The 23,867-nt window shown below is 35.9% G+C and overlaps 1 protein-coding gene across 5 annotated transcripts in view; it reads right to left on the reverse strand.

Moving 5' to 3' along the window:
• The window catches only part of LOC129246372 (protein FAM13A), a 205,071-nt gene that overhangs the window by 32,617 nt on the left and 148,587 nt on the right, over positions 1-23,867 (reverse strand). The window contains exon 1 of one of the 5 annotated variants that reach the window (XM_054885131.1): positions 1,811-1,834. The exons of the other annotated variants lie outside the window; for them this stretch is intronic. The gene's annotated coding sequence lies outside the window, so the exon portion shown is untranslated. Of the gene's footprint in view, positions 1-1,810; positions 1,835-23,867 lie in introns of those variants that run through there. 5 annotated transcript variants of the gene reach the window in all.

The following is a 23,867-nucleotide window of genomic DNA, read 5'->3' on the forward strand; positions in this document are numbered from 1 at the left end:
TTAAAATTAGAGATTTTATTAAAATACTTAACGAGTTTTTACACACACGAAAATATAGAATTGTGTATTTAATTTAAATTTATGGTACTTTCGAATCACAAACCGTCATTTTTAATGGAAACTTTAGCAGAAAAGACACTATAAATAAAACAAAAAATATTTGCATATTTTTCATAGAATAAAGAATATATAATTGGACCAAAAGAAAAAAGAAAACAAAATTAAAAAAATATGATCACATTTCTACAAAAAAGTGGTTGTATAAAATATGCTCAACAGAATTTACTAAAAAAAAAACAAACAAAAACAAATATATAATTAAATGGCACACGCGATCAATTGTGAGCACACGATCATTTTTCGTGATCGTTTCAACCGGTTATTGTTAAAGAGATGATGTTATTCTACAGCTGAACGCCGCACTCAAGCCGAGGTAGCAAGCATACACACACATACATATATTAGAGGAGGCCAAAAAGTACACGGAATGAAGCAGAAGGCATCAAAATTAAATATAAAATTATTTTTCGATGCTGTCGCTATATTCTTCCTTAAATTTAATACTCTGCTTAAATCTTTCATGAAACTTCACTGCAACTTCATTGGCATGCACTTTGGTCGACTTGGCTGCTGTGAGCTGCCGTATTTTCGCCCAAAGGGTCGCATCTGGTGCCCATTTAGGCCTACATTTCTTCTTACTGTCATCATGCAGCTTAGTATTCTGTCGTATAATAAGGTATCAATAACCCTGTATATTCGACTAACAAATTGTTTCCTGTAATCCTCCAAAAGCTTCACTAACTTTTTCAGCCCACTACGCCTCCTCGGCTGTCTGCGATGGTGCTGCACCTATTTCCTCGACCGCTGTAGTCGAATGGGTTGGTGCGTGACAACCATTCGGGAGTGCGTACGTTCGAAATATCAAATTATAGAAAAACTATTTTCTACTAGCAGTCAGCCCTTGGCAGGTAATGTTATTATTGCCATGAAAAAGCTCTTCATACAAAATATCTGCCGTTCGGAATCGGCTCAAAACTGTAGGCCCCTCTATTTATGGAACAACACCAAGATGCACAGCACAAAAAGGAGAAGGAGTTCGGCCACACATCTAACAGAAATGTACGCGTCAATTATTTATATATTTTTATTTTATATACTCCTGTTTCTACCCCGATTCATAGTGATTGCTAGTTTCGGAGTGGTTTCGGAGTGGTTTTTGCATTGCCGGCAACCAAGACGAGTTGATCAGGGAGAATGTTTAAAACGGTCGTAGATGAGACCCCAACCATTCTTGTGATTAGTTTCGTATCCAAAAACCCATCAACCTGAACAAGATCTTTCGAACAAGACTTTTGCAACAATCTCAGAGGACGACACCTCAATTGGTTTGTCTGGCATGGGCTATGCCACCTATGTTGTTGTTATTTGGGTAGCTGCATTTTCTGAACTTGGTAGTACTTACTCAGCGTCTAGCGCCGATATATTACTACAATCCCCTGTTGTTTTGGTCGTGGATTTTTCAAAGATGTTATTTCCCATAGCCATTTCGTTGTGTCTAAGAAGAGAAGAAGATACCTAAATTTCAAGCTTGCAATGTCGATAATGAATTGTTTAATCGTCGATATTTCGCAAGATTCGTGAAACGATTTCAGTTAAACTAACCATTTATACTTATTTTAAGCCGCCAAGTAGTGCCAAGCAAAAAAAAAAAAACATTCCGCTCACTAACCACGCCATTCCGAAAACTTTTTGACCTCCCCACGTACATAAATCTCTATTTGTACATACTTGAGTAAAATATCATACTTACATTTGTATGATTAACAGTAATTTTCAATGTCAACATCGCGAACTGGCGGGCACCTCTTGAACTTGACACTCGTTTGTCGCCTGCTGTAACCAGTTTCATTTTCCGAGTTTTAAGCTGACAAATATTCTTTGTATCAGGCGTCAGACGTAGAGTGGCATTAGTAAATTGCCGGCTACTGACTTGGTATTCAAGTGCATGGTAGAGAGAAACATACGTGTCATTTTTTCTTTAACTGGATAGCGAATTACTTTCATAATTAATATATCAAGAAGTAGGATGAATAGTAATACAGGGTGCGCCATCTTTTATGTCGATATGAAAACATTGAATAACTTAAAAAAAAAAGAGAACAACTGATTTGTATAAGTGAGGTATTTTTATTTGGTTTTGTTATTTACAATTTATTAAAACTATTTTTTGAATACAATAACAATCAAGTGGCCACCATTATTAGCAATCACAAACTGCGATCTTTTTTCTGCGTTTGTCAACACCTTGTCAAGCATTTCGGGTTTTATAGCGACGATTTCGCGTTGTTTCGGTGTAAAGTGATCCATTGTTGAAATTGTACTGAATTGACGTACCGAAAACATGCATGTTGAAGTCAATCGGTTGGTAAATAAGAAAGTTATGCATACTGACATAAAAGATGGCGCACCCTGTACGTTAAAAATGTGTTGCTTCCCTCAAAGCTAAAATCACTTAAATGGTCAGTTCTAATCACGAGTGAGCACTCCTCTATGCGCAATTGTTATCAATGAAGCAAATTGGCAATTTTCCTATTTTAAGTCTCAGTCACAGAAGACATTTGTATGTGCATATGTAAATTGCTGTTTCTGTTCAAATACACATCGCTTAAAAGATCAATTATGCTCACAAGTATTTCGTATTTAATCACATGGGCATCAGTTCACTTATGCACACTCCGCGTTCACTCAGTGGCAAGATCAAAGTCTAGTATACTTCCATACATATGTAGGTATATTGTATATGTTAATATGAATATTTTTGTTTACTTTTCTTACTTCAATTAGCGTTACTTAATTTCTTTTATTGCACTGCAACGCCATTGCAGCATGAGGTGCGTGCTAGCGCTTTATGACGTATCATACTTTTACGTGGGTCTGTCTGTGGTGAACGACCTTCGGTTAACGAGCCAATACAATGTACTATTTGCTGAAATGAGTCATTGTTGTTGTTATATATTATTTTGACTTGTTTTCGTTTAAGAATTGAGTGAATTAATATTTTTGCGATTTTTTTTTTTATTGCAAGAATTGTTGATTTTTCATTACTTGTCAAAAACCAATATACGAGGAGACTAACAAAAGTTTGTTTAGTTCGCTGCACTGAACAAATTTTTGGCTGCCTTGACTTATTATTCGAATATTTAGTTTAAGATTTCACTGCAAATAGCCAGCATGGAGATAGTCAAAAGGCAATGCAATTGAGAAGGAGTCGCTATCGCCATCATAGCAGGAGGTTTGCTTTGTCGCTCTACATGGATTTCGGTGTCACCTGTAGGCTGCGGAAATATATTTAATAATAAATCATCATTTTTAAAGGTCTCGAAATGCTTTCGAATATTACAGACGAGTACTTTTTCTGTCGAGACCAAGTCTTACGAAGCTCTTTCATCATCTTTGCCAAAACGATGGGCAGAGCATTGGATAAACTTTTTACAGATATTGAAAATTGTTCAGGCCATGAGATTGAGCTCGAATTTTTTTTTTTTTTTATTTTTAATTTCTTTTTATACAAATATGTATATGTAAATATATAAAAAAATTAAAAACAAAAAATGGTCTAAACTTAGCAAAATGTCACTGGGAAATTATTACGGGGGAATATGATACTTAATATAACAAACGATGTAAGTAGGAGTCTTTAAGAGGGTATTCTAGTGTAGAAATTCGAAAAAGTCTTTTTTTTTTTTTTTGATATTCTCAAAGCTTAACCTTTCAAGAATATGTCCTTAAATGGATTTCGTAAAAATTTTAATTATTTCCAGAAATATAGCTATTTTAGTGTCACGACTTCTAAACTGGCTCAGCTGGAACGCCACAGGGCGTAATTGCACCCAAAACTATACATTTTTTCTCGAAACTATATATTTCAAAGTGTTTACCTTGATTTCTCAGGTTCTACTTAACCGATATACTTGAAATTTGGTGTGAGCCTTTTCAACATATATATCTATTGCACTTACTATTATTATAAACAGAATAAAAATCTGTACTAAATTTTAAAAAGTAACAAAAAGTAGTAAATAAATTTATCATTTTTTCGGGCAGCCCTAATTTGGCCAAAAAAAATTTTGTTTAGACTTTTTTGTAGTAAGTACGATAGCAACATTCATCAAGATTAATAATCTGTTTTATTTTTTTGTTTCAGATGATTAGAACGCTTGCAATCGTGGTAGGTGTGGCTCGCCATTGCTTGTTAACCTTCAACAAATTCTAACTTTTCGAGTTTTTCGTTTGTTTTTCAGATTTTTAATTTTTTATGTCTTTTTAAAACATTAATAAATATCTTATTAAAAAATGGATGGTAAAAATATTTTTTATTTTTTATTTATAGCACCTCAAATTCATGCCTCTACACTGGGTATTCCTTAACATTTTTGAATAATATCGGATGGCTTTGTTCATTGACCAGAATTGTACTAATGAAGAGGTAATATAAATTCAGTTTAAGCAAACTTACCCAACGCCAACTAGTTTAATGGCGATAACCAATCGCTACATGAAACTAAAACGAAGAGGATCTGTTATACTTCCGTCTCAATCACAATCATCTATGAAAGATGTAGGAATAAATTAGAGAAAGTTAACAAATTTGCCTGAATTCCGGATACTCCAAGGATGAACAACCAGCCAACGGAATCTGAAGAGTTTATATCGACCCGTAGGTTTTGATAAAGGCAAGATAGTGTGTTAATTTGAAATAAGCGAAGTTGATAGTAAAAAATGTACACACACATACAAATCTGTGGGCTTTCGACAAAACAACTTAAGTCGACTCATTACTTTCTTCCTCCTAAGCAGACAATTGCTTGACTCTAAGCCAATATGTAAACCTTTAATTATTCACAACGCTAGCACAAAAATAAAACTTGGATAAAAATATGACAATTTTTCGGGGAAAGTCAGAATTTATCGGCGTAAAAGAAACCTCTACTATAGTCGTATGACTGCAACTAATAAAAAATATTTAACGAATATCCAGGATCAGAGGCTGACGAAATTCAACAAATTTGAAACGTGCCACTTTTACTGCAATAAACAATAAACTCGAATAAATTATATGATGTTATAATTAATTGTTATTCGTTTTTATATTTTATTGTTTAGGTGCTAACTACTTTGTTATCTCTACAGTAATTTTAAATAAAATGTCATAATAAAGTATTGAATGTATTAAGACTTTTACTGCCCACACACTTTTGTTACTAATTGCAATTGCAAGTGAAAAAATACCATATCAAACCCTATATAAGTGTTCATGCTTTGTTGCTTGATTCTAAATTTTTTTGAACTGATTGAGAATTAAAAAAATAAAAATTCCTATTTTTGTTTTTCAATGCAAAAGTATTTCTAGACATTAGTGGTGCCTTCAAGATTGTGTCGAGAGAAGCCATTTTAAGGGGTTTAAATACAACGAATACAGAACCCGCTGTTTTTTCATGGAAAAAGAACCTGTTAGATTGTAGAATAATAAGGGCGGAATGGAGCGAAGCTAAACTCATTAAAGTAGCATGCGAGGGTACGCCACAGGGAGGTGTTTTATCGCCACTTCTCTGGCTACTCGCTGTTAAAGAGTTACTAAAGAAATTTGAAGGTACGGCATCGAAACTAGTAGCATATGCAGATGACATAGCCATAGTAGTGACAGGCAAATACCTTAACAACGTGAGTGACATACTGAATAATACACTCGCAGCAGTGCACCAATGGACAACACAGGAAGGCTTAAGGATAAATGCTGATATGATACTTTTTACTAGAAGGTACAAGATCCCCCGAAGCTAAACGACGTGGAACTGACTCTTAAAAACCACACAAAGTACCTTGGAGTAATTCTGGATAGTAAGCTATCATGGAAGCACAATATATTAGAGAGGAAGAAAAGGGCCAGTAACCTATACGCATGCAAAAAGATGCTGGGAGTTACATGGGGTCTATCCCCTGCTATAATGTATGATACACTTGGCTACTCAGCTATAGTAAAGCCAATATATAATAAGAAGATCGACATATAAAAAGCCTATGGAAAGTATTCAACGTCTAGGTGCACTCGCACAACAGGTGCATTGAGGACTATTCCAACGGCAGCGCTTGAAAGAATGCTCAACTTGTCACCGATTGATATTGCGGCGGAATGCCTAGCAGCTAAATCCGCCGTAAGACTCAGCGCGAGAGGCGAATTTACCAGTAAAACATTCGGACATAGCTTAATAGGCATTAGTTATAGGGTCCAAAGGGACTATATGACTCCGAAATGCAATTGGGTGAAGAAATTTCGAACAACAATAGAAGAAGAGGGATGGCAAAAAGGAATGAAACCTAACCCAAATACTCTATATATATTTACTGATGGCTCGAAAATGTTAAACAGAGTAAGGGCAGGGATCTACTGCGCAGAGCTAGGCATCAGGCAGCCATTTAAGCTTCCTGACCACTGTAGTATCTTTCAAGCAGGAGTCTTTGCTGTAGGTCAGGTTGCGGAAATAGCATTCGCAAAGACATCAAGCAACTCCAAAATAAATATATATGTTGGCAGCCAAGCTGCGAAAAAGCAATAAACCCATATGAAATTTCACCTAAAATGTTTTAAGAAGCAGGGAAGCCATAGAGAGATTAGCCGCAGACAGACTGTTGCATATCTATTGGGTACCCGGACATAGGGGCATTGCAGGAAACGAAATTGTAGATGAGATTGCCAAAAGCGCTGTTTACAGACAATTCGTACAAAAAAACGACATACTGAAACCTTTAAATACGGTATGCAAAGACATCGCTGCGGACATGAAAATACGGGTAGATAGGAGGTGAAATAATCTAGTCACTTGCACAACCGCGAAAATCATGTGTACACAGAGTGCAGATAAATACGTCCGATTCGTACTAGCTCTGCATAGAAAAGAGAGCAGAACTATCGTAGGTATGCTGACAGGCCACAATTTGCTAGCGGCGCACGCATACAAGATAGGAATTACACACAACGGTAGCTGCAGATTTTGCAATGAACTAGAAGAGAGCGAAACGCTAGAACTTGGTGAACTTAACAATATGAGAAGTTAGAGTATCGGCGATAGAGCTCTAAAGTTTACTTAGATTCGCAAAAGACGCAGACGTGTTACAAGATGTCTACTACAATGAAGCATAAGGGTCTAGCTCCATCTGGTAACACTAAGGATCAATAGGTCTATGTGATAGCTTTCAGCCAGCCAAATCAACCGATCCTAACCTTCAATGCAAACAATTTCTGCAAGGTATGAAATTGCCTCAGGCGAAATAAAGAGTGCCCAAAAACTATTTTTCATTCCTTTTCTTAGTTTACTTGCCGTACCATTCACACGACATTTCCAGTTATTTTTATGTTTTCCTCCGTAATTTTATAGCTTTACACTCTATAAAATTATCTATAAAATTAAAAATATTATCATATTTATTAAATGCATTTGATTGGTATACAGAGAGTAACGGAATCTATTATTAAAACCGTTTTTAATAACCTTGGCAGTTCGTCAGTTCACTCGGTTGTTTGGACGCGGTAAGATATGAACAGAATTTAACTGGATTTTCGCCGCTGGGGAGTCATTTTTTAATAGGTTAAAGCTACTTTTTTATCCTGGAGATAGCATCAAAATATTTCTAAAAAGCTCATTTATATTCAGATTTGACTCATATTAAAAATATATATTGACTAGATGAAATCAAATGCTTTTCCAAAAAAACTTGCCACGCTAGGTGGTGCTCGAATCAAGATATTTCGAAAAATATAACTGTTTCAATTGTTGTTAAAAAAAATAGACCACCTAGGAAACACTGTGCCCGAGATATTTCGAAATGATCAATTAATCAATCAATAACACTGGTTAACAAATTTGTATATTTTTTTGTTTTTCAAGCAGAGTTTGGCGTAATTAAAAAAGTAGCGGGTTGGTTGCTTACCACTGCAACTACTGTGAGTGGGTAAATATCTACTCCAACAGCCAGGTGGCAATTATGGCTCCGGGCTCGTTGATTGTGCATTCGAAATTAATCGCGGAATTCCTGGCTTCTCTCTCGACTGCATCCGAATACTTCGATATTAGGCTCATTTGGGTCACCGCTCACAGTGGCATAGCGGAAAACTGCTGAGCTGATGAGCGGGCCTCATCGCAAAATGAAAGAAAAGAGGTTCGCTTGAGAATCTGTAATTTACTTTTGAACAATGGAGCTTCACGTCAACTCAGTGAGCGCTGGGTTAGTGCGCAGACGTGCAAAGTCGTGAGATTCTTCTGGTCACGGGTATATCAGGGGTGCTCGAGAGAAATTCTGAAGCTAACAAAGCCACAGCTCTCAAATTTAGTGGGTGTTTTCACTGGGTACTTTCCGTTAGATGTCCATGCGGTGAGACTTGGTCAAGTCCTTTCTGCAGAAGTAATATTTTCCTCTATATTACAGAGCCTATTCTGATAGAAAAGAATCAAGCTACTAACGAAGAAAATCGATGGGTAAATAAGAAAATTGTAACAGTTTCAGTAAATGGGTTCGTAAGATAAACGTGGTTAAGTGTTTTTCGAAAACTTCTCAGTAAAAAAAATTAGCGCGAATTTTGCAATGAGTCTGCACAGGAATTGAATAGTTACATTTGGTGTGCATTTTCTCTGTCAATCATTCTAGTGAGACATTCAATCAATAATAAGAATTTTTCAAACAAATTTTGACATATTAATTTTTTTATTTTTAAAAATAAATTTTCAATATTTTTTTTGTTGTTTGCCTTAGTCACCCGTACATTTTTTGAAAACAACTACGGTGAGATACTGCTTGTCAATATTTTTTGACAAAATAACTCACAGTGAAAAGACTATACTTCATTCTTCATTTTACTTATAGTGAAATATCAAAAATATTTTATATTAATTTTCATACCGCTAACACGAAAAGATCAAAGTTCAATAAAGGCGCAACTATAAGTACTTTTCGCGTTCGGATTTTAATTAACTCAAAATTAATCCAACAAGCTTTTTTATTAATTTTAAATCTATAAAATCAGGCACTACAAAGAGAGCAGCATTACGTAAGTGGTTGCGTCGAACGGTACTAATAAAATTTAACTGAAATGCATGTGATTTTCAGCGGATTTACGCTGATATATGGTAGGAGTACAGGGTGTTCCATTCAGAATTTGGAATTTGAACTCTTTTTTTTTTTTTGTTTTACTCTGGAAAGTAAAATTATGTACATCCCTAATGTGCCAGAAATTTAGTTTGTGATTAAGCGTTTAAAAATGAGTGGCTTTTCGCTTAAACAAAGTTGCGAAACATTGGTAGCATTCGAAAATGGAATAATCAGCCGAAATGGTGATTTCATTTGGTCACCAAAAGTTTCGATTTGACTCGATTAAGCTATTTTTTGGGTCACCGTTAAGGATATATATTAGGATAACTGAAATATGCACTTGTGAATTAAGTAGGGAAACTCACAAAAATATAATGAAAAATTGGATTGACAGAAAGGCCCACTGAAATGCCAACAATGGAAGTTATTGTACTTAAATTTAATTGTGTTTCAAATTGAATGGAAAGGTTAACTCTTTCCAAAAAATGAATGCAAGTATTAATGCATTTTTTATTTGTAATCAAATTAAATTAAAGGCCAAACGCAAGATGGAACACCCTGTAGATAGTAGACATTTTTTAATTGAAATAATAAAATATGTTATATCATATCCGATGAATTATTGTATGCAAATGTGTAGTAGGTAAGATCAATTGTGGGCGTATGAAGATCAATAGGGGAGGCAGAACCACGTCAGTCATTAAAAACGCTAAGTTACGGCAGCATTTATTGATTGCTACTGTGTGTGTTTGTTTGTTTTTTTTTCTTTTGCACTACAAAATGTAAGTAAGTCCCCCAAGTGCAATGCACTTACGGCTACTACAAATTTTTACTGTAGATTTAACTTGAAGCTTGAAGTATTTTAGCGGTAAACGGGTGCCAGTTGAGCTTTCTCTCTCCTTTCATTTTTTTTTTTTTTAACTTTATTTTTGTATTTAAATGCATAGATAAAACAGCTGCTGTTTTAATTTATAACTGTATTCAGGAAAAAAGTCGGAAGTTTATACTCAGTGTTCAAGTACTTCATTGCACATTGCAAGTTGAATTTTTGTGGGCTTAGTCACATAGCTACAAATAATGCAATACGTCATCGTTTTTGTAGCCCATGCTTCATTCTAAAGTAAACAATTCAATCTTGAAATTCATTCATCATTTCATGAAGTGGAGAAATTGTAGCGCAAGCGCATACATGCATACATACATAAAAATACAGTGGCGGCGAAAGAAATACGGACAAGAAGGAGGCAAGCAAAAAGTATAGTAGTGATCAATATTAACACATTTCGTTAGGGAAGATCAGTGCTTTGATAAATTGTAGGACTTCTGTTCGGAGTCATTCAGAAACAGTCAGCGGCTCTCACGACAAAAGTAGGAATCCCACACGGGCACTAGTAAAAATCTACGTGCTCTGATTGCACACCATTTTGAATTCTTATTGTAGTAGACGCTTGGAATACGGCGAGGTGTCCCTCGTTCCGTTCTCTCAACAATCGGTTATAGTTTATAAGAATGACCCAAATTTAAATCCGGCCAAGGACTGTCATTTCAGTACAATTCTACAGAAACTTATGGAGATACAATTATTTTAACATATTTTCCTCCGCTTTCTTAACTTTGCAATGCTAAGGCACAAACACGTTGTCTCCCACTTTTATTTTAGCCATCTACGAGATTTGGTAGCCAAATTAATTTAATTAATTTAATTTCATTAAATTATTTTTTGAAAGATACTATAGATAAATATTTTGTAATCTTGTCCCCTATTTTGTGCAAAAGAGGTGATATAGAGGCGACTCAAGACTTTACCTGAGAAGGATTGTATCAATTAAGAAATTTTGTGCATCCCCATGCATAGTACGAGTGTCGTTTGAAAAGTCCGTGCAAAGCCACCATCGTCACATATCAAGGTTATAATGTATTTAGCTAGTAGTATTTAGAGGAATACACACTAAGCTTCAGCCAAATCGGTATATTTCTCTGTATTGAGGAAGTCGACTGATTTTCCATCTTCATCACTACAACGTATCCGCTCACACCTTAGCAATTTTCAACTCGTTTCACATGGTTTAATGGTTCCAGCCCGGTTTTGCTTACGTGAAGAAGAAGAAACGAGAAGGTGATTGCAGAAACGGTGGCTATTTTTCAGACAAAGGGACCTTGGACCTTGGGAAGGGATCAAAGTGTATTAGCTTAAAATAAGACTATTTTGAATTAAGAATTAAGTAGTTTTAATTTTTGTATGGTAATTTCAAACGACCGTCGTATAAAACGATGAAATTTTAAAAAGGGATGTTTTTTTTTTGTTTTTTGGTATACTGATTTTAATGTCCACAACTGTACATGTCCGATAGTCAAGATAACAAGTATTGAACAGACACTCTTTAGAATGGGGGAACCACTTGCTACCGAAAGTGTGTGTGAGATATTTCGTAGAAGTGGGCGTGTGAGAGTACGCACAGTATAGAATATTTCTTTGATTTTTAGAAATTTGCATTATTTGACAATGTGTCAATGGCTACTTATACACATGCACGCCTATACTCATACATGATTGCATACATACATATGTACAAAAATACTCCAGTTAATAATTAATTACATGGCTGATAGCGTACGAGTAAACTTCTCGTTTATCTTTGCTCACATTTGCACTTCTAAATATACACACTTACATACATACACATTCATATATATACGTATGCGCATAAACATATGGGAAATTGTTGTGTAAGTCCTACAGAAAGCCTCACGTTTCGTTTATGTAAACATTGTTATCACGAAAAATAAATGACAATGTGGCTTCGCAATTAGTCTGGAGTGAAAAAATGAAGAATATTAAGAAAATGGAAAGTAAAGTATTTGCATGTGATCAAATTGTTTTTTTAAGCCTATTCTATGGTGGTAAATGAAATATTCACTTCGAAATAGTTGCAAGTTATTGCGAAATACATATGGTGATGGGAATTTTTCCAAAAAAAAAACCGAAAATAAAAAGCAAATAAAAAAAAAAATTAAAAACTAAAAAATTTAATATATTAAATAAAAATAAAAATAAAATAAAACAAACTATGTATAAATCAACTATCAAGTCTCTTTAAACAAGAAGTATCCGAAGAAGTCAGCATTTTTTAAGCAAATTTTTTAAGAGTAGCAAACGAAAATTTAATTTAATTAGTCATTGATTGCAGTATCATAAAATGATGTCATGCCTCAGAAGTTTGGAATTTGCTTAATAAACGATCTCCATGGGCATAGAAGAGAAAGTCTGAGATGAAATTGATGACCCCCAATCAGCTGTACCGACTAGGTTTGATTTTAGTACAGAGAGCGCGATCTAGAGTTGAGTCTTACGAAACGGCTCAGCAGGCTGGAAAAAAATCAGAGCTTTCAAAAGAACAATCTTATTATTCTTAATTCGCGTACGTTAGTGCTAATGAAAACAAAGGATACCTGTTCTAAACCCTCCCGCCCTTGGTGGTATTTCACTGTCAGTTGGGGAAAAAGCAAACTACCTAGGAGCAAAATGAGCTTAACCCCGAAAATAGTACAGTGGCTATATGCAGCAGTGGTAAGACCAATCATGGCAATCGGTTTGTTTATTTGTTTAACAGTAATAAAAGCCCCGTCAGTGAAGGGCATATTACCGGTCATTTTTGTCTAGCTCATCTAAAGGTAGGCCCAGGAAACATGCTGTTTCGACGGGTTGGGTCCAGAGGGAGAGGGGAGTGTTAGATGAGTCGGTTTTAGAGGGCATGTGAAAAGATGGTTAGTGTCGTGCGGGGTGCCTTCACATGCCGGACATATGTTTGGTATGTCGGGGTCGATTCTGGATAAGTAGGAGTTTAACCTGCTACAATATCCAGAACGTAATTGTGCTAGTGTTACACGTGTCTCACGGGGAAGCTGGAGCTCTTCATCTGCTATAGGTGGTGGTTGGATTCCGATTACGGCATTCACAGGACGGGAGCTTAAGAAGGTGGTGACGGTCTCCCGGTGAATGTCGTTTATTGACTGTCTAAATGCTGTCTGGTCCAGTAAAGTCAGTTTTGTCCTGGATTTCGTCGGCGTAGTTTAAGAGGTGTCTCCTGACGTGCCTGGGAGGCGGCTCAGGTTCAAGCAGATGTCTGCAAGGGTGTAACCTGCGGTAACATCCCAGCAGGAACTGCTTGCTGAGCAGTTTGTTATGCTCCATTACAGGGAGCATTTGTGCCTCGTTGAACAGGGGGCATCAGGAAGCAACTGGCCGCTGTCCGAATGGCAGTATTTTGGCATGTCTGCAGCTTTATCCACTGCGTGTCAGCAGTTCCAGGCGACCAGACAGGCGCAGCATACTTCAGAACCGGCCGACCAATTGCCTTAAATGTCGATAGCAACAGTAATTTGTCTTTGCCCCAAGTGTTGCCGGCAAGCGATTTGAGGACCTTGTTGCGGTTTTGAACTTTAGTGGCAATTACGGTTGTGTGAGCTAAGAAGGAGAACAAACTGTCGAAGGTTACATCCAAAATTTTGGGGTTGTTTACCATCGGAATTGGTGTATCGTCAACTTTTACCTTAAGGGACTGTTTGACCTCCTTTGTCCAGGTGGTAAAGAGGGTCGCCGTGGACTTTCAAGCGGAGGTGTATGCAGTTCAAGGAGCGATGAACTTTGTTGTGAAAAACCGATGGAGAGGCAGATCTATATGTGCCTGCAGCGATAGCCAAGCTGCACTTATGGCCTTAGACAGCCCCCCAACCACATCAGGGGTAGTCAAGTCCTGTAAATCCAGGCTGAACTATGTCGATAGACATAATAGCCTGATGCTAACATGGGTCCAGGGACACGTAGGTATCGCGGGTAACGAGACCTCTGACTCGTTAGCTAAGGTGGGTTCTGAGGCTAACTTCTTTGGCCCAAAGCCCATTTTGCCACTCCTTTCTGCGGCCATCAAAGCCACGGTTAGCAAATGGGTAACTACCACCCACAAGCGAGATTTGGAGGCTAAGAGAGGCTGCAGATGGACTAAACTGATGTTACCTGTCATGTCCGATCGACTGTCGCAAACCATTCTGTCATTAAGCAGAGGGGAGTGCAGACGGCTGGTTGGACTGATGACGGGCCACTTTCTGTGGGCGAAGCACATGGAAAGGTTGGGCATTTCAGACAGTGTACTCAGCCCAGCTTATGAAGAGAAGGATGAGACTGCGGACCACTTCCTGTGCATCAGCCCCGCCTTTGCTCGAATCAGGCTTGAGGTCTTTGGCACTGATGTGTTAAGAAGCGACCATCTTGGCTCCTTGGCACCACAAGATCTACTCAGATTTCTTCGGAGATCGGGCAGATTTAAAGAAAAAATTAAAAGGGAATCCAAGTGTAGTACAATGGACGTAATTCATGTCTGAGTGCTGCACTTGCTAGTTGTTCCGACAAAAAAACAAAAAAAAAAACGGAGGCCTTCCTTCACTCTGAGAAGATAAATGCGAGCATTTCCTTCCGGTTACCGCATCATTGTAGCGTATTTCAAGCTGAAATTCTGGCTATAAGAGAAACCCTGTTAGTCTTCAAGAAAAATGTCCTCACCGTTTCTCTTAAATACTTAACAGTAAAATAATGTATCGACGTTTTGACAGAACTAATACAATACTTTACAATGATGTACCACATTACCGATCCAACGAGATAAAGCCAACATACCTACACCGCTTTGTAAACTACTAATAGATAGGCACACCATCAAATCTGACAACATGATATGAACTCAGTTCCTGAGCTGTGCAACAAGTAGGATGACGTGGCCACAATGGAATAAGGAAGGGCGTGAGAAATCTTTTTGGGGGTTCTAACGGACATTACCTACTACAAAAGCTGGAAAAAGCTAGGAAAAAATTTTTACAAAAATTTGGCAGATGTAGCCAACTTAAAACTAACAAAGATTGTTAGATACATAAAAGTCACAGGTTGGTTCAATAAGGGCAGTATAGAAAGAGGAGGGGAACAGCCCTGTTGGTATCTACACCAGGCCTCGGTACGTCAACAGCCATTATACCTACCTACCCAGTAACAATGAAGATTTTTCTAAATTATATGTTTTTACAAGTGGAAATTAGTTTTTTTTTTAACTCTTCTTCTTCTTAATTGGCGCGATAACCGCTTACGCGATTTTGGCCGAGTTTAACAAAGCGCGCCAGTCGTTTCTTTCTCGTGCTAACCGGCGCCAATTGGACACACCAAGTGAAGCCAAGTCCTTCTCCACCTGATCTTTCCAACGCAGAGGAGGCCTTCCTCTTCCTCTACTACCACCAGCTGGTACCGCATCGAATACTTTCAAAGCCGGAGCGTTTGTATCCATTCGGACGACATGACCCACTAACTATGTATATTTTTTTTTAATGGGGAATTGCATAAGTTATTTTCCAAGAAATCGCAGAAAAGATGGAGCGCCATTTCTTCATGTGTTATTTCGAAAACCCTGTGGTCTCAGTACAATAGACGGAGGACTCGAAAAAGTCCTGGGATATCCATGCCATTCCAAACTTTTAGCTGTGCTTACCGGTCATTGAACGATCGGCAGTCACGCCGAAAATCTAGGATTACCATTTGTTATCCATTTCAGAACCTATGGGGACCTTTCAGAGAAGGAGACTGTTATGCACTTTCTTTGCAAATGTCCGGGTGTGGCACCTAGACGATGGGTGCTCCTTTCTTCGACAGCCTGGGGCAGTGCGCCAATCTAAGTCCCATCAATCTTCTCCATTACATCAACAGCTCTGGCGGGCTGTAGATATCTGCCTATTGGAAGTCTCATAATGGTGTCAAAACGGCGCTTTAGTGCTACTTGAGGAATGCCAGAGTGATACCGCAACCATTTCACTTACCTACCTAGAATCACTTCAAAACGGAAATTTGTTACGTCAATGAACGATACCTCATTGCCGCCGCGAGAGCTCAATGAAAAATGTTCCCAAAGACGAAAAACCAAACGTTTACTAATATCGCCGCCCTTGAATAGCATTTTGTTTGACCTTTGATTAATTAGCTCTTTTATGAGTTAGGAAGTTGTAATATTATTTAATCATTTAAAAAATAAGTAGTTACTAATCTGCCACTAATGGAAGTTGGAAGTTGCTTACAAAATAAATTTATTTTAAATTAATTTTATACGCAGAGATTTCCTTGACCATTGCAATAGAGGAAACAACAAGAACTACAAGAAATTAGAAATACCCTTGAACAAGAATATTGAAATATTTCTAAAGAACAACAGAACAACACACATACACGCAACCATACAGATATGCACACATCCAATGCAGCCGTGCTACGCGTCACGTACGCACTGCTTTGCTCTATTTGCCACCCGTTTGCACTTGCATGGAAAAAAACTTAATTAAAATTATAGAGCTTTCATACAACCAAAACAGAAACATAAATAGTGCAGAGGTAGATAAACAAAAACAACCAAAAACATAACAGAGATGGATAGTTGTTACATATGTATGTACATGTACGCTCACTTAGCCACACACATACATAGATATTGTCCAGAAAACTTGTAATTTTGGATTTTAAGGAATGCATAATTAAGTGCATGATGATTTTTTTTAATTTTTGTTTTAATTTTTTTGAGTTAATTTTTTTGAGTTAATTTTTTTTTTTTTTTTAATATTATTATTTATTTTATATATAAGTAATATATATAGTCCAATCTTTCAAAAAAACATATAAATCACACTTTGGAACTTTATACAAAACTTTGAAGCTTTACAAAATTCATCATTTCATTTTCAATCCTTTTAATAAAAATTTTTAGAAAAATTGCATGTACGAAGTTTTATAGTCCGTCATGTATTGGGATAATAAAGTGAACGTTTTATTTAAGAAAACTTATTTTTGGTGGCACCCTTTGCGGTTTTATACATACAAACATACATATAACAAGTGCAATTTGTAAAAACTGGAGATAATTATAAATTTTTTTTTTTTTTCAAATGGTCTTGCACATTTTCTTCCACCACAAATTCGTAATAAATGCAATAAAGTGCAAACAGACGTCAAAAATACTATTTTTAAAAATCAAATCGATTTTAGAAGCTTTAAACTAAAATTTCACGAGCTATATTATAGTGCATACCCAAAAATTGTCCCGTTGGACAATCAAAAAGTTCAAAATTGTGACGAAATTTCGTTGAATTTTCTAAATTTTATACAAAGTTTGAAAGTTTGATTTATACGCCGCCTTTGGTTAAATAAATAATTAACAGTTAAAAAAAAATAAAACATCATAACTCGAAAAAAAATTTCAAACCTTTTAGTCAGCATTTCTAGAAAAATTATGGGTATGTGTAAGCCACACAAACAGAGGCACTAAATATTATACTTAACCTTTTACTAATAGAGCAATTCGGTAAGCAAACAGCTGCCAAAGCAGCTCTCAGACTAAGAGAAATCGGCCTACTCAGAACGAACCAAAGAGGACACTCTTCAATTTTAGAAAAATTCCCCTGCATTCCTGGCACAACGGATTTCTGTAAGAATAAGGATATCAACTTAAATAAATCCTTTGTCACAGTATTTCCTTCCAAAGAGGAATGGGATAGCGGGCTTATTGTTAAGAAAAATGATATAAACATCTACACAGATGGCTCAAAACTAACCAATCATTTCGCCTACCTGATCATTGCAATGTATTTCAAGCGGAAGTCAGTGCCATAAAAGAGGGACTTACGGTAATAAAAACGAGAGTATTATCCACAAATGAAGTCTTCATTTACTAGGACAGACAAGCGGCAATAAAAGCGCGCGAATCTAAAACACACTCGTCAAAAACAGTTTTAGAATGTTTTAAACTACTAGATGACGTATCTAAGTGCTACAAAGTACACCTTATTTGGGTGGCAGGCCACAGGTTATAGCAGGAAACTGCAAGGCGGATGAACTTGCACGAACCGGTACAACGCTCGATCTCGAGCCGGATAAGGCGCTGATACCCATGCCTATAGCCAATTGTAAATTACTTATAGACAGGGAAACCATCAAAAAGGTAAATACAAGCTGACAAAACCTCACAACATGCGAGCTAAGCAGACAGACATGGCCGAACTGGAACAGCGGTCGATCGAAAATCTTGCTAAGATTTAACAGAGAAGCTATAACGAAAATGATAGGGGTATTAACTGGTCATTGTTTAATAGGCAGCCACGCTAGAAGGTTAGGACTCCCGTCAGGCACCTTTTATGTGAGTGTGAAAGCTTAGCTATGAGAAGGCTGCGCACTCTTGATACAGCATTTTTAACCGATGTAGCGGACATAGCCCATCTAAAACTAACGAAACTCTGCTCGTTTATTAAAGTTACCGGATGGTTTGAAAAGGAACACATAGGGTAAGGATAAGCTCCAGTGGTATCACAATGGACCTGCGAAAGGTCTAAGTGTGTCTTTATGACAACCACCCTACCTGCCTACCTAAGCTTAAAATGGCTTCTGACAAAAATTGGAATTTTTTTAGTTTTTTTCAATTTTGTACAAAATGTGAACTTCGAGTTATATGTCTTTCATTGTATTATAACTTATGTTGTCAGTAAAAGTAAGAATAAAAATACAAATAAAAAAAAGTCAGAACTTATAATAGTAAAATGTCGCTGTGAGGTGTCAAGGTTTTTTTATATGGGAGAAAACACCCAAGACGAACAGCAAAGAAATTGTTAAAAATCAAGGTTATTTTTGAGGCACTTCAAAGTTGCATTTTATTATTCACAAATTTAATGAGAGTGCTTCAAAGTTTTCTTAAAATTCTCTCTAATAAATGTCAAATTGTGATGAAAATTCATTGGATTAAAATTTAATTCTAAATTCACACAATTTGTGCATGAGTTAATACAACATTTTTCAACTAACCAGACCGCAAATTCAAAGAGGTACGATACACTAGATACGGCTAGTTTACGGGGACGGCAGCCCTTGGTCGGGTCGAGTTAGTCCGATAACGTAGCACCGGCTGCCAAGGGAATGACCGCCCATTCATCATACGCACCGGCAACTTCAATATTGAGTAATTACATTTGCATTGCAAAATAAAGGAACTTTTGATGATAGTTTCAAAGCAAATAGTTAGCCTAATTAAAATATGCATTGTTTTTTTGTTTTTTTTTTTTACTGTTTGTGCTTTTTTAATAAGTTTTGTGGCACATTGTTTTTTTTTTACTTTTCCTTTCAGTTAATTAATACAATTGACATTTCTTGGTGCACAATTTTTCATAAAAATCTTTAATACAATTTTTTGCTGACTTTCGCATTAAATGAATGCCACATATTTGCACGTTTGGTATTTTTTAGTTTCCGATTGCACGTATCTTAATCAAGTTAAAATTTCTTACACAGATATTCCGAGTATTACAGAAATATGAAGTCTGAGCGATTATATGCAGTTACTCAGCGAGCGAATAGGCAAATATTAAAATATTTCCGACAAGTTGTAGCTGATAAAAATAGACTGAATTACAAAGTCCATCTATATCTTATAACTTGCAACAGTAATAGGGAGTTTCAGAACTACTGCGATAACTTAGCTTTGTCTATCAAGCAATCGTATTCAGTCAGGTTTGTTGAAAATAAATAATAGATAATTAAATATAAGTAGATAAAATTGTACTTTTTGCAAAGCCTAGTAATTCGACTCTTTTTTTCTCTAAACGCTTTATTTAAAGAATTTTTTATTTTATTTGGTCTACAGGAAGCTGTTAATTTTTTTTCCTGAATGCCGCTGGAAATCGAGGTTATACCAACAAAACCGAAACTGATTCAGTCACTCAAACACAATATTTTCAGCGGCATTGCTGGAATAGGATTCAAAATCATTTAAAATGTGCTTAAAAATTGGAATGAATGAACGCGCTACTGCGAAGCTCGCCGAGGAAGATATTTCAATGAAGCTTTTCTCCCCATAGTTAATCGGAGAATTTACCATTTCTAAAAGAATAAAAACAATATCAAAAAAATATTGAACGGCGCCGTTTTGCAGCAATTTCTGAAAATCAAGCAGTCGGAGGAGCCCCACCCTTTATTTTTTTAATAAAAATACATGTTTCTGCTAAATTTGATGCACGAAGGTGTCCCAAATTCCCTTTTCTTCTAAAGCAAACAACGCATTAATCAATGCAGCTTTTCCAAATACGGGGTTTCCCGTTCATAACACTTTGATTTTAATTTTCCGCACCTTATAGCGATATGAACAAAGAAACCTATTAAAGGATTTACTTAAAAAAGAAACACAAAAGTTCAGCAAATACAAGAACAATCAATTTATCAAAAATTAAGCACAATAGTCAATGTTGAATGACACTTTGAAGACTAAAAATTATCGAATATCAATAAAACAACAATAAATCAAAGTGAGGCATGAGCTAATGTATTAGAAATATTTGTGTGCCGTAAATGGCATATTTTAAGCTGCCTAAAAGTATCAACAGTTTTTGAGATTCACATACCAATATTTATAGCTTTTTTTTTTTTTGTTTTTTAATTATCACTACACTTCAGACAACACAAAAAAGTTCATCTATCAACTATAGACTGTAAACAGTTTTGCAATAAAAAAATTGTGGAAAAAGAGACAGGCGCGCGCCGATAAAAAGCAAATGTTCAGTACTCGAATTTTTATAAGATAACCATGAGAAAAAATAAATATAAACGCATAAAAGCCCTCATCATCGTCTGACACTTGAACGCTAAAATAATCCTACAGAAACATCGGCGCAAAAATCAAAACAAGCTGAACAGCGCTATAGAAAGTAATAAATTTTTCGTTTCAGTAGCAACAGAAAACTTCAAACTGAAGTGCGTGGAATACCAATATTAACACAATTTATTGTTCATGGTTAGTAACTTGGCCATTAACGGTTATAAATATCAGTTAGTTGGCTATTGATATGAACGTAATATGGGCACGGACTGCTAATAATTACAAATGACTACAAAAAAAAATTGGAAATAGTTGTAAGTGCCTTGTACATATACAGGAAGTTAAAAAATTTTAATTTTTTAAGAACCACAGAAAGGGCACATTATTTTCGCCCCAGGTTCAAGATGAAAATTCAATCATGAAATTTTGTCACTCCATTTTAAAATTTTCAAAATTTTCATTTTTAGAAATTTCATTTGCGAGTTAATAAAATCAAACATAAAAACGTAGAAATATTTAAAAATTGAAAAAAAAAAATTTAAATTAAAGAACATTTTCCAAAAACCTTTTTTTTTTGAAAATTTTTTTTAAATTGTTAATTTTTAGTTTTTGTTAACCTTTTAATCGAAAAGTACGAAAATACTGTTCTGGTTCGAAAATGTTGTTCTGCTTGTTATGATGAAAACTCAAGATTATTTGGGTCTAAGAAAGCTAAACACGTAACAAAAAAAGTTGTTACTTGTGTAAATCTCTAAAAATATATTTGGCTACATTCATTTAGGTTAGATTTATCATTTAACTTCAATACTGTTGGCCCCACGAAAAGTATAACGACAGGCCCCAGGGACCGTAGCCAGCCACGGGGGAAGATCGCGCTCAACGTGTTCAAGTTCATCTACATTGAAAACACGAAGTTTTTAGGCGGATACACTAGACATTTTCGGCCCTTAGCACTAGGGTCTCCAATAGAAAAAATCAAGTATCGCGCAGTAATTGATTTTTTTTTTATTTTTGGAAGGTTTAAAAGCACAGGAAATTCATGAACGAATGTTGAAAATCTATAAGGCTCCGAAACTAGTTCGTGTCCAGAAATCGGGCAAGAAGTTATTAGCATCGGTTTTTTGGGATGCGAAAGATTTTTCGCTTGCCGATTATTTGCAAACTGATAAAATAATAAATTCTGAATTTAATTGTAACTTTTTAGATCAGCTGAAGGAAGAAATACCCAGTCTGTAAACGAAAAAAAATTTGTGTTTCATCAAGACAATGCACCGCGCCACAAGAGCACTTTAACGTTGATTAAAATCCATGCTGTGTAACATCTACTTAATTCACTAGATTTGGCTCCTGGCGCCCTCCATCTGCTTCCAGACCGGCATTCGTGGAAAGCGTTTTTCATCAAATGATGAGGTAATACCAGCTGCGGAAGCGTATTTTGCAGCCCTTCCAGATTCTCACTTCAGGGATGGATTTCATAAATTGAAATCTTGTTGGAACACGAAGTGTATTTCAAATCATAAAATCGTGTTTTTCTAATCGAACCGCAAAACTTATTGAACAACCTAGTATATAAATCTTCAGAGCACAAATTTGGCGCTAGTCGCGAATTCTAACAACTTCTGTTGTAAATAAATAAATGCAAATATATATACTAATGTAAATTGTTTACTCCCATTTTTAGCTTTCATCGTACCCAAAGAAAAATGCTTCACAGAAATTCACATTCAATCGCTATTAAATATGTACATATATGTGTGCACACAGATGTACATACTTTAACTTATTTTAGCACTTATTTTATTAGATGCTTAGTAAAATTTAGATGCTTAGTCAAAAAAGCATCCAAGTCTATCAACAAGCATCCACAATGAACTGCCTTAAAGTGGTTGAAAGTAGTGTAATGCCGAAATATTAAGTACATACTAAGTAAGAAACAAATGAAACCATGCGCTGCCAGAGTATTATTTATTTGCTTTTAACTAAAGTGTACTTATATGGAAATGATGGATGGATAATCATCGACAGGCCATGTGACCAAATATAAAAAAGTAAGTAGAAAATTTTATTGCCCAATATCTTGACAAGCGCAACAGAACTCCCCACGCAATAGTTGTCACACTAAGAAATAAAATAAATATATTGAATTACATAGATATAAGTACTTATACGTAGTTATCCTTATCGTCGAATGAGTCCATTTTTTTTTTTTTTGTGGTTTTTTGAGATGTCGCGTAAGTTCTCATACAATATACAAAATACAAACACTTATAGCTTTCGAAATTAAAAGCTTTAGAAAAAATCTTGATTACTTGTCAAGTTAACATATCTTTAAAATTTGTGAATTGCTAAGGAAGTTATTGCTGAAATATTCGAAACTTTACGTAACTCAAACCGTAGGCTATTTTTAGTGAAAATTACATTTTTTTCGGTTTACGCTTTTGCTTTGTAATCCAGGCAGATGGCAGCGTGTCTGCTGATTATAGGCCTCTGCGCGCTGCTGGCGCCAAGCAAAGATAAACAGTGAAAATACGAAGTATACGCTAGCGGTTCTCTCCTTCCGCAATATGCGTCACTCATACGCCATGCCTGACTATTTATAGCAACAAGCTGTTTGAGCGATAACCAGATGTTAAAGGGCTAGATAGCTTTGCACTTTTTATTCATTTATATGTCTTCCTTTTCTTTTTTTGCAAAACTCAGAGTGATTCATTATTTTATAAATAGATAGTAGATTATGGTGAATTAGCAGGTTTTATTCTCAGTTGGAGGATTGTAGGCAAAATTTATTTCAACAATAACCAAAAAAATGTTTCAAGTCAAATATATAGATACATGTGAATGTTCTTATCTCTTTTAAAATAAGACACCATACTAATACAAATCCAAAATACACATATTGACGTAACAAAAGAAGATGATATTGACAACATCGGCAACCGCGCTGTTCCTTCTGCCTTCCACAAACTGGTGGTGAACGAGGACAAAACGAAGTACCACCTGTCTTCAAACAAAACAGGCGGCACACCCGCGTATCGGCACCCACGTCACTGTTGACAGTTATAATTTCGAGGT

The sequence above is a fragment of the Anastrepha obliqua genome, chromosome 4 (genome assembly GCF_027943255.1).
Source record: "Anastrepha obliqua isolate idAnaObli1 chromosome 4, idAnaObli1_1.0, whole genome shotgun sequence".
Lineage (NCBI taxonomy): Eukaryota > Metazoa > Arthropoda > Insecta > Diptera > Tephritidae > Anastrepha > Anastrepha obliqua.